Raw genomic sequence first — 12,672 nt, 5'->3', positions numbered from 1 at the left:
TCGGTAAATACGATCTTCTTTGGCCCTAAAAATAAAATTCTCTCATTCGCTGCTCTCTCTCATCGCTGCTCTCTCTCTCTCTCTCTTTCTCCACGACTCTTTCTAAGCCGGTCCCTCCACCCTCTCTCTCTAGCTTTATCGCTGTAGGAATTGAGAAACCCAGCTCAATTTTCAGTCCAGCTACAATGGGCTCAGAAGAGGGATCAAGGGTTCTCGGTGAGCTTCAAACCATACATTTGTCAGTGCATTTTCATTGTTTCAGTTGAATTTTTCTTGTTTTCTTTTTTTGGCTGTAAATTTGGATTGAGTTATGATGATTTGGTGTTTCTTAAGCTTTTTTGTTGTAATGGTTCTTGTTTTTGTGTTTTCTTCTTATTGTAGGCTATTGGGTTTTCTAAAATTAGGGTTTTCTTCCTATTGTAGGCTATTCGGTTTTGTAAAATTAGGGTTTTCTTCCTATTGTAGGCTATTGGGTTTTCCAAAAATAAATATAGAAACTACACAACAGTAGCCAACTGCAACTCCTTTTTTTTTTCACTCAATTTAATAGGAAAAATGTAGAGAGCGTGATTTTACATCATGGATCGCTGGCACTTATAAAATGTTTTACATAGCACTTGAAAAACAAGAGTTCAAATTTAAGGAGTTGTCACTTAAGAAGCAAGGAATTACTCTTATCGTGCACTATGGTTGGTGTCTCTCAAATTCGTTGTGAATCAGTTGCTCTGTTTCCAATTTATTTTAATTTTTATTTTTTTTTTAAAAGAAATTGTCACTAAAATTTTCTTACTTCATCATCAATCAATTGCACAGAGCACCATCACATCAATCACTACAGACTCAACTGATTGATTTAACTGTCTAACAAGCTATTGGTTGTTTGTGAATAGGCGAGTAATGGTGAGGAGCCAATGAAGCTGAAGCTATATTCTTCCTGGGGGAGCTCTTGCTCTTGCCGTGTTCGTATCGCTCTCAACTTCAAAGGTCTCTCTCACTCTACTACTTTCCCTCTCTAAATTTTGATCAGTCAATTTCTTCTGCCGGTTTCACTTTCTAAAACCCTGATTTTTTATTTGATTTTAGTTAAAAAAAAATTTTTTTTGTTAATTATTGACCATTAGTTATCGCCTCTTTCAACATAGATCTCAAATATGAGTACAAAGCAGTTGATGTCATGAAATGAGAACATTTTAGTCCTGGTGAGAACATACATGGTGTCTCAAGAAATTTCTTGTAGTATTTAGGCTTATTTATATGATGATAAAGTATGATATTTATAATAATTAACATATTGGGTGTCTGGCATTAATGTTACACTATGGACACTCAAACTTCAGAATTCATTTTTTGTTCACACATTATGATCAGTAACTTTTGTTGGTGGTGGATAATTTATCAAAGAAAGTTACTTTCAGCTGGAAATAGACATCAATTTAAAGGAGAAGTCAACCTCTCTTGAAAAGAGTCATAAGCTCTCTTCACTGGCTATTGGATTGGGAAAAATATCGTAATTTGTGAATGTAAAAACACAGTCTGAGAATCTTATATCAGTCCTATCCATAAAGAGAATTCATGGCTCTTGTCAACTGGAGATCTTTGGATAGCTTTACTATTAATTTAAAAGGTTTATTTGGAAATGCAGAAATGTAACACTAATTTCATAAGTTAGTGTTTGTCTTAACTTTTTGATCCATTTCATGCATCTAATAAGTGAAAACAAAATAGAAACTTGATTATTATCTATTGCTTGTAATATTATATATATATTCAGTTTGGGTTTATAAAATAGAGTCTTGAACGGTCGTTGCAATTTAATCATTGGCCTAAAAGTTTTTGGGACTCTAGCTCCATATTCTTTTTTGGTAGTCTTTATATATCTTGTTAATGTGTTATCTGTTTTTTGAGTATAGAATATTTAAATATCTTGTCAATATCTTGCTATTGTAGGCTATTGGGTTTTCTAAAAAGAAAGATAGAAACTATTAGATATAAGGGGACTACACAAAAGGAGCCGGCTGCAACTCCTTTTTTTTTCACTCAATTTAATAGGAAAAATGTAGAGAGCGTGATTTTACGGGTTGGATCGCTGGCACTTATAAAATGTTTTACATTGCAATTGAAAAACAAGAGTTCAAATTTGAGGAGTAGTCACTTAAGAAGCAAGGAATTACTCTTATCGTGCTCGTATCATACTCTTTAAATACTAACCAATATGTGTTCCATACTTTTTAAACTTAGTGCTTTCTAGACAGTGGCTTTAAATTGAATGTACCCACTAAATGGTTGATTTGTTAAAATAAGCTATATCCTATTATGCATTAAAATAATTGGATTGGTTATGTACTTTCTGCTACAATGGTTTTCACATAACATAATTGTCTGTGTTCGATGATTAACACTCGCAATCAGCATCTTTCTTGAGCCTCTTTGTTCTTTTGAAAGAATATTCTTTGAGCATTTGACTTGACCAATATATGAAAAATGATATATCTCAAATTTCTATTGTTTCGAGACAGGAAACCTTCACTGACTTCAATTTTTTGTAAATAATGACAGGATAAGTTCTCATCTAGTGAAGATAAAGTGGAAGTTGTTATTAAGATTTTTTAAATTGATGTCATTCCTGTTATTGTGAACTTCAGAAGGTTAGTTTCTATAATCCTCTTAAGAATGTATAATCCTCTGAAAAATACCCCTGCACACTATCATACTCTTTAGGATATATAATCGAAATCGTTATAAATTATAGGGATTATTACACATAAATGGACTTAGGGTATCATATTTACTAAGAGATTGAGTCAAAGTCCCATAGTTTCTTTAAAATGGGTTTGACCCAAAAGCTGAGGTGGCACATGAAAAAATACTGTTTGATATTTCTGTTGCCTAAAATACCCTTCTTCCTATTTTATGTGTTGCCTAAAATGCCCTTTTCTACACTTGCCTAATTTCAAGCCCTAAGGCCTTTCATATTCCATTCGGTGTAACCCTCTCTCACGACTCTTTCTCCCTCACTTGTTTCCTGCGATACAGATACAATCTGCCATGGCACGAACAATCTTCGATCTGCTAAAGGGAAATCAAATACTCAGGCTCAACGGTTCCTCTTTCCCTCTTTGCTGAAACCCTAACCTTTCTCTTCCTAATTTCTGGTGTAGCGGCAATAACTGGACGGTTGCAAACAATTGGGGTTTTTTACCGTCATCTCAGCCTCCGGTCACGTTATAACTCTTGAAATAGGTACTTTGACCTAATTAGAGCCCTAATGCTCTTTCATATTTCTATTTGTGCAGACCCTTCTCTCTCCCATTCTCAAATGAGACCTAGCCCTCACTCTATTGAATCCATCAATGAAAGCCTAACCCTTTCTAAGCACTGACATAACTTTGCCTCAATCACAAAGGCTGATTGTTTGAAGCTTTGTCTTTTGCAAGTTTCACCTTCAGAGGAAAATCGCCCAGGTACCGGCCTTGTTCTCCTTTCTTCCTTTTCTAAACTTTCATTGATCTTTATTATTCTGCTTTCTTCCTTCTCTGAACTCTCATCAATTTTCTAATTTTTTCTTCAATCGCAGAAGTTATTTCTTCAAGCATAGGGATAAGCCCTAACCCTCTCTAACCCGGGTACTATTTTCCAATTTCCTCTTTCATCTCTGCCTTCCCCTAGAAAGTTGTAGAGTCTCTCTGTAAATGATACTATGTGTTGAAAATTTTAATCAATTAAGTTGTTGTTACTTTCTGCTGACATGATTTCAATTCATGTGTTGTTTACATATTCACTAGATTTGAGGATTCATATGCTGTAAGCTGTGTTTTTCTGTCTTATGAAGTTGCTGGTTTTTTTTATTTTCTTTTATTTATTTATTTTTTTAATAGAAGAATGATTCAGTTTTATCCTTTTTGGTTTTGGTTGTGCTACTGCTCCAATTGGGTGCATACTAATTTGCAATAAAAAGTGGAAATAAACTTTCTTGTTTCTCCAAAGATAAGATTAGAGGATTTTTTTTACTTTAAAAAAAAAAGAAAAAAAAATATTAGAGGATTTTTCAAAATAACTGCATACCAGTAATACTGGTAATTTCTTTGTAGTCTCATTGTAAATATGACTATGATTACTATTGATAACTCCTCTGTTCATGGTAGGTGTGATGGCAATACAATTATTGGTTATATATTATGCAAGGAAGTAAATAAGTCAAATCCAAAAGTTAAGGGAAAAATAACTATGATGTTAATGAGTTCTCATTGGGAAACACTTGCAACTAATCATGCAGAATTTCATAAAGTTGTGGTAAATCTCAAATTTCTGTTGTTTCGAGACAGGAAACCTTCACTGACTTCAATTTTTTGTAGATAATGACAGGATAAGTTCTCAGCTAGTGAAGATAAAGTGGAAGTTGTTATTAACATTTTTTAAACTGATGTCATTCCTGTTCTTGTGAACTTTAGAAGGTTAGGTTCTATAATCCTCTTAAGAATATAATCGAAATCACTATAAATTATATTAACCCAAAAAGACAATCAGAGCTACTCCACCAAAAACCCATAAGCATGAACTCTCTTCAAGGACTTCACAACTGTGACTAGTACCATGTGATGAGAGGTTATATACAAATTTATAAACTCAATCTACCATAGAGCACAAATCCATGTATAATGGGTAAGGCAGTCAAGTAGTTCCTAATATAGTAGTAGTTATGTAAGGAAGAAACTCTTCAATATTGGTATGTATAGAAGAGACTACGTACCTATGCTATGTCTGACTGTGTAGTTAAAAGTGCTATTTTATAGCCAGAAGTTAGACACATACGCGATAACTAAGTGGTTGCCATAGGGAATATCGGAAAGAAGTAGTACCTTAATCTGCTACAAAATAAGGAACTACGGCTACAAAATATTTGCTACAAGATATGGAGTATATATGTATTGGCTACTAACTACCTCCTGGGACATAGTATGCACTACCTCCAATAATGATACTAACATTATATTTCTTCAATTATTTGGTACAATTTCAAGAATCTTGTTTAGTCACTTTTGTTTTTTAGATAATTACTCCAAAAATATTATTTTTAAGTTTTCTAGTTAAGTTTAATAGTGGTTAATAGCATGCTTTTTACATACGTGCTTTAATTTTGGTGAGAAGGTGAAGATAATGATTATGGAAGTATCAACTAGGTATAATCTCTTATATAGGAATAAGTAGTTGATATATTCTACCAACAATTGCAATTATCTTATACAATAAATGTGTTAATGTTTTCATCTTTGTCTTAGTTTTGCATCTTTAATCTTATAACTTTACTTCTCAATTATTAGGAATTAGATTCCATATTATGCCTATTTGATTACTTAAATGTCACAATTTTCTCCCCTTACCAGAAACATATGCATACTAAAGATTTCTTTCTATTAAAATGTTGAATTCCAAGCGAATAATGTACTTCTTTTGTAGATTTTATACCTCAAGTTGCTAAAATTTTGTTCCAGACATTCCATCAAGCTAAAGTACAATTATTTCTAATAACGTAACAGTAGAAGTGCATGTTATTCCCAACCATGAAAATGGTATTTTCTCTCTATTTTTTTTTCCTTGGCAAACTAGAAGGAGAAAGGACTCGAACACAGGAAGCTGGCCACTCTATCAATTGGGCCACTGGGTGATACTCTTTTCTCTATAGAATGAACAAGTTGACTGAAAAATAATTTAGGATAAGTAAATTATTGTTGATTAATTAATCTCATTTTGTTGGATTTGTCTTACTAATAATGGTGTATATGCAAAATTTCATTTTGTAGCATATGTGGATGATGTTTCTTTGTGTATGTTGAGAATTAACAATGTAGGACAAAGGGCTAGCTATGTCATTAAATTTGTTTGCTAGAAGGCATGGACTTTGGTATTGATCATCCCAATCTTTTATAAAAGTTTAAGTCATTGCTTGGACTTTTTAAGTTAAGATGTAGGTTAAATTAGGCTAGAACACAACAATTTTGAACTGTCCATTATTTGGTAGCAGAGAAAATAAGGAAAGAAGAAAAACTTTAAGATTAACAAGTTTCTATAAAGGAGTAGAATTGTTACAAGATTCCATGTTTCCTAATTTCTTCTTGTTTTCCCAATTTCTTGGCAACCAAACATAGGATAAAGTATAAGGACTTAGGAAAAGATTGGTTGAATGGACTTGTATCCAAATTTTCAGATTTTCCAATAGTTATTAGGAAGCCTTTTTATGCATAATGTACAGTTTATTGCAAATTTCAATCACTTGTGAAAGTAGTACAGCAATTATTGAACCTTTTTTTACTATTTCATTGTTATTATTGTATATATGTTTGAATATTGTTGATGTAGCAAGTCTCATGATTGTTTTTTCCTTTATACCTTATGTGGATACATAATTTGAAACTTTGAACTAGCATTTAGAGACATCGTAGAGCATTCCTTGGCAAATTATCCTGTTAATTTAAGTTTTTCATGCGTTTCACCTATCTTTTAGATTTGATATTCATTTGTTTACAGAAAAAGAAGTCAATGGTCCAAATTTAATCAACAATTAAAACTAAGAATCTACAGTCACACAGACACATTTTCTCAATCTTTTGCTCCAACAGTGAGAAGTTGCAAAGCATGACGCGCGTATTTTATTTTGACTAACAATTATGATAACAAGGCTCCAAATTTCCCATCCTCCAAAACTTCTTAAGAACTCAATTCATTTATGCGAACCGAGCTGAGTAATTGGTTTATTTGAGTGAGTCAAGTTTGATCACAACTGTTAAAAAATTAACCAAGCTCAAACTAAGCTCAGACACTGCTTCTAACCAGCCAAGCTGAGCATAAGCTCTATAAAGTTGGCTTGACTCAGCTTGTTTACAGCCTACGAAATGGCTGATCTCATACTTAAATATGTCTCCTTATAGTGGCCAGTTTAAGCTTTCACCATGTCACCTGACCCCTTTTTTTTTTATCAAATATATATATATATATATATATATATATATATATATATAAAGTAGCATTTTGAATACTAAAGAGTTGAACTATCACAAAAATATACTAGGCCATGTAGAAATTCCCACGTCTTGAAGAACCGGCTGGCTGGTGATTGTCCCTTCCACTTCCAAAACCTTTTCTCCTTTTGCTGATCGAAATGCAGAAAGGAGAGATGACCCTGATTGGGTCTTCAATTTTCTTATTGCCCTTTAAGAAAGACAAAAAAATTAATATTTAGAAGTTGGATTTGATGTGACCTTATTTATAAATTCATGATAGGATAAATTATTTAAGCTTGAAACTTGAATGGAGACTCAAGAAAACGTCATCAGAATATCTCCCATCAGTTAACTGGACTCATGTACACATATTTTTGTGAAAGTAACATATATGTGTGAGATTTGTCAAACCACCAAATTACAAATTCTGAGTTTCAACAAGAGTATATCTAAAGAAAACAAGGGTTGAAGTAGTTTTTAGTTTAGCATACAGTTGCCAGTTTGAAGAGAGCCTTGCATTCCTAAGCATGCTAACTCTATTTTCTTTCATTAATTCTTTCTTTATTTCTTTGTTTCTGATGCACACTTTCTTATTTCTTTACACTTAGAATAGCCTTCCTTAATTTATAATTATAGTAACATAAAAGCTAAAGCATGTGGTTCCTATTTTGTAGCATAACTACTGCATAAGACTCAGCTTAAATGAAGACTGGACTTATAAATTTGAATATCTGTGTCATGTTCGATTTTCTATTAATAGTTAATAAGTTGGTGTATATGTCTTAAGATGACTGTTCGTGTTCATTCTAGCTTATCGTGTTTATGGTTATCTTGTTCTGAGATTTGTAACTGTAATTCTTGTTTTGCAAACTAAATCCTATTTGTTGAAAATTTTTATGATCTTTTTTATATACTTTTTTTTTTTATGAATTTTAGTTATAAATATTTGTGAAGATAATGACTGAAACAGGATCTCCCTTTGCAGGATTTGAAAGACTAATTGGTAAATTTGGGTTGAACTTTAGTCTTGAACAAGCTGAAGGCCCTTATTGTGGATTATAATTTTTACAATTGCAGCACCCTACGGTCTTACCATATTTTAGAGTGTTTTCATCACTTCATACTGGTAAGTCATATCTTTAATTATTTAAATATATATATATATTTTTTATTCCAGTTTTTTTCATGCTAATAATAAATTGGATGTTAACCGCATGAAGCATAAATCTGTCAATTAAGACAGGCACCCAATTGTATATGAAACAAAGTACAATATAAAGTAACAAAATTTATTAATATATAAACAACAAAATTTTCATTTTTTTATTTTTTTACTTTCTTTTGTGTGTGTGTTTTTGTGTTTGAAGGTTGAAAGATTTGTGTAGTTATTCAGTTGTAGAAGCAACAAAAACACTTCCAGTGCTTCCCAAAAATAAAAATCATCATTATCATGGTGTTGTCATAAAACTTTATTTGAAAAAGGATAATTCTTAACTTATTTATTTGACTCGAGAAACTGATGTTATTAATATTTGTGGGCCAATTTGGGTGCTTAATTGGTAATTGATTGTGTGTTTGAATTTTGAATGTCCTAGATTCAAAGGGGGAAGCCACATAAACTTGCACTGAGAATGGCATAGACTTTATAAGTTGTAACCTTCCAGCACAAAATGAGTAGTTGGTAGTCCAAAACTCCTCAATTAAAGGATCACAGTGCTGCTTATTCAGTCTATTAGACAATAATAAAACTCCCAAATATCTAATTGGGAGGGTCCTAATAGAGAAATTAAGCTTTCTGAGAATTAGGTTTTGAGTAGCAGTCTCTATACCAGATCAGAATATGACACCTCTTTGCATTATTTGGAATCAAGCTAGAAATAGAAGTTAAAACTAAATTGAGCTATTGATTCTGTCAGTATTTTAACAGATTCAACATCCCAGCTGCGATTAACATAAGATCATCAACAAAAAGGTCCATTACTTATCCTCTGAGCTGAGCATTTCCAATGGTAATCGAAACCCCCTAGAGTTATTCTCTAATTAAAAAATACGAGGTAGAACCTTCATTCCTATAACAAATGGTATGAGGACATTGGATCCTTCCTCCTTCCCTTATTAGGTAAACCATACGACCATTAACATCCAAGGAAAAGAACTTTTCAACAATTTCAATAAAAGAAATAAAAATAAAAACTGTAAGTGTTTTTTTTTTTTCCTTTTATCTATTCGATCGGGTTAAGTGATGCTTTATATATGCTTCTTTTTGTGTGTTTTACCTATCATTAACGTGCTTAGTTGGATTAATTCCGAAGAATGTGTATTGAATTAATGAATTAGGAATATATGAGTACTCCCAAGTGCCTTTGTAAGCTAGCAGATTTGAGATTGAATCTTTTCAACATGTAATGTGTAGAAGTGCAAATTGGTAAATTTAAGTTGGACTGTTATGTCCATATATGTGCTCTATCCTTCCTTTTTGTATCTAATGTGCCTGTGTTGGTAATTTATTTGTAGATGTTGAATACCCGGTGTTCTCCAAATAAATTCAAGGAAACGGTCTCCAAATAAATTCAAGGAAACGGTTTGCAATTTAAGTGAAGACAAAAAGGTTGCCGTACAAGAGATTGGGTTTGGGTCCCTTTTAGACATCGAGTGTACCATTTTGAAGCGCAACCTGTGCTTATGGTTGGTAGAACACTTTGACCCTAGAACATCTCATCTCACCCTTGAATCTGGCGCTCGGATCCATGTTACGCCAAGTGACGTTGAAGAGGTACTTGGCCTACCCTCGGGAAGAGGAGAAGATGTGCCAAATTATATTGTACAAAGTGTGCATTGGTTAGAAAATGGCATTTTTTTAAAGGACGGTGTAATAGAAGTGCCAAAATTAGTGCATCAATTAGACGTTCTTCCTGTTGGGGATGACTTCAAGAGGGCTTTTGTCCTTTTCGCTTGCGGATCACTTATAGCACCCATATCGAAAAATGAGACAAGCAAAAGGTTATTGGCAGTGGTTGACAATGTGGATGCTATTAAATCGTATAATTGGGGGAAGTTTGTTTTAGATTGGTTGAAAAAAGGAATTGCGTCCTATAAAGGAAAGGAAGGAAGAGAAGGTTGTACATACATACATGGATGCTTGTTCTTTCTCATGGTATGTTCTAAGATATAATATTTGTAATGTGTCTATCATTTTATTTTAAATAGCTATAATGTCATTATTATAATGGCTTATATGTTGTAGCTTTTCTACCTACACCGTGTGGATGTCAATGGACCAAAACCGAAGCCTGAGATGTCTTGCGTACGTGGATGGACCAACAAATTAATAGGCGAGAGGTTGAATTTAGAGAAGCATAAATATAATGGTTTCGGCTTCGGTGAGGTAAAGTTTACAACTGATACATCTGAAGATGCCGATAAGGTAATCACGTCAATTATGGCTTTTTATAATTGGTACTAAATATACGGTTATATTTGCATATTCATAATTACTTGGAACTCTACGGTTACATTTATATATTAACTGATACATATATTTATTAAACTTGTTTAAAATTGTTAGGAGTTGGCATATGAAATTATTAAAGTTGTTAAGAAATGGAAGCAACGGCACAATGTAGGCCAAGGCAGGGGGTCGAGATCCTCAGAACCCAGTTCATCCACACGACAACCTAACCCATCTTCGCAATTGTTTGCACAACACCATCCGATTGAGGAGGAAGATGAATCCCACATACCAGTGGAGGAGGAATTCGAAACCTCCACAAGACAAGCAAACTCACCCTGGCAATCTTTTACAAAACACGATCCCATGGAGGAGGAAGGAGAAATCCCCGCACCAATGGAGGAGGAAGTGGGAACCTCCACAGCAATGGAAGAGGAGCGTGATGTGCAGGAAGCAGTGATCCCTTTATTACGTGTTATAAAGCCTGGGCGCCATAAGGGATCACCTTGGGTTGAAATGAAGGTCAACCGATTGCGTGTCCTTCGTCCAGAAGCAAAGGCAGTCATCTCATATGCCATGGATGAAAGCAGAAATGATGAGTGAGAAATTATATAAATAATTTCTTATTTGCTCTATATTTACTTACTTTCTATGCTCAAACACTTAATATGTTATTGTTTAATTATAGTGAAATGCTGGTGAACATAAATGATATTTTCCTCACAAGAAAAGAGATGAGAACAATCTCTTACAATCATTGGATATCAAATATGGTATGTTCACTTAAAGTTCATTGATTTTTCAAACCAATCACACGCATGCATTAATGGTTTAAATGTGATCATTGTAGGTGGTTGAAGTCTATTGCCAAATGCTCCAGCTGAAACAAAAGCGTAGAGGAACCAAATTTTTCTTCCCGCCTTCGATTGGGGTAACAAATTCTTCTATCTATAGTGAGTGTTTGTTTGACACATATTAGGTTATCAATTGTGTGCATTTTCAGATTGAACTTTCCAAGATACCTTCAAAAGTGGTTGATAGGAAAGGTAAAATACAAGCAGTTTGGAACAAGTATAAAAGGACAAGGAATGTCGATGATAACAAAGTTTGCCAATTCAATATGGTAATATTTATCGCTTACAAACATAAATAATTATTATACTTTTATCAAAAAAAATATGATTCTAAAAGTAATTAAATTTTTACATTGTTAAATATGCAGCTTTTCTTTCTAATACTTGTAAATGAGAAACACTGGTGCTTGTATGTCTTTAACATTTGCGATAGTCGTATGGATGTGTTGGATTCAATGAAGCAATGTTCGCATGATAAGCGTACTCCAGACAAGATGTCAAAAGATTTGGTAAACGCTTATTACATATGAGCTCATTTTTTTGATTATGTATTCATTTACTGTTAAATTAGGACGGTAAAGTATACAAGTTGAAGAACGTGGTACTGAATTTTTTACTCTAATCATTTATATATTGTGCATTTGTAGGTAATGTTGGTTGAGATATTCACCAGAAGAGATCTACAAAACTTCATATACAATGTGCCCAACGTACCTCAACAGCCCGATAGGTAATTTTATCACTTAATGTTCCTAGTTTGGTGTACTGATTATGTTCACAATTATAATTAACAGATACCTAAACAGTCTTTTATTCAGTGATAGTTGTGGTGCTTTCATATTGGACTTCATGGAGAAATGGGATGGTTCACTCAGTCACCCAAAAGAGAAGGTGAAGCCCAATTCTATTTTTTACATGGGTCTTATTTATTTTTTTCCCCGAATGAAGAAAATACCGAATTACTAAATCACACAATCTCCTCGATACTCTTCGTTAATCATTTAATTCTCTGTTTTCTTCTAAACCATTGGTGCATTGTTAATCTAAGCACCCACTGGTCATTAGTCTTCAAAGGAAGAAATGGGTCTTGCCTTTAAAGGTTTCAAAAAATATATTTGTAAAACTGATCCACATTCCTACATACTTTTGTTCAAGGGTTGAAACTGGAGGGTCTTCAATTCCAATACATGCAAACATAATTTAAAAAATTAATCCAACCACAAAATGCATCCACTATAACATTTTCCTTCCTCTTCACTGCACTCCCTATTCTATTTTTACACGTTTTCCAGCTTATACCTTTCTTTTTTCTTTTTGCATCTTTTAAACCCATGTTTGTGTGCAAGTACTTCGCTTTCCGATCTCTCCCCGCTAG

Source organism: Cornus florida, unplaced genomic scaffold (genome assembly GCF_030987335.1).
Source record: "Cornus florida cultivar Cherokee Brave unplaced genomic scaffold, ASM3098733v1 CherokeeBrave_3.0.0_Hap2_Chr08, whole genome shotgun sequence".
Classification (NCBI taxonomy): domain Eukaryota; kingdom Viridiplantae; phylum Streptophyta; class Magnoliopsida; order Cornales; family Cornaceae; genus Cornus; species Cornus florida.
This window is presented reverse-complemented; position numbering follows the sequence as displayed.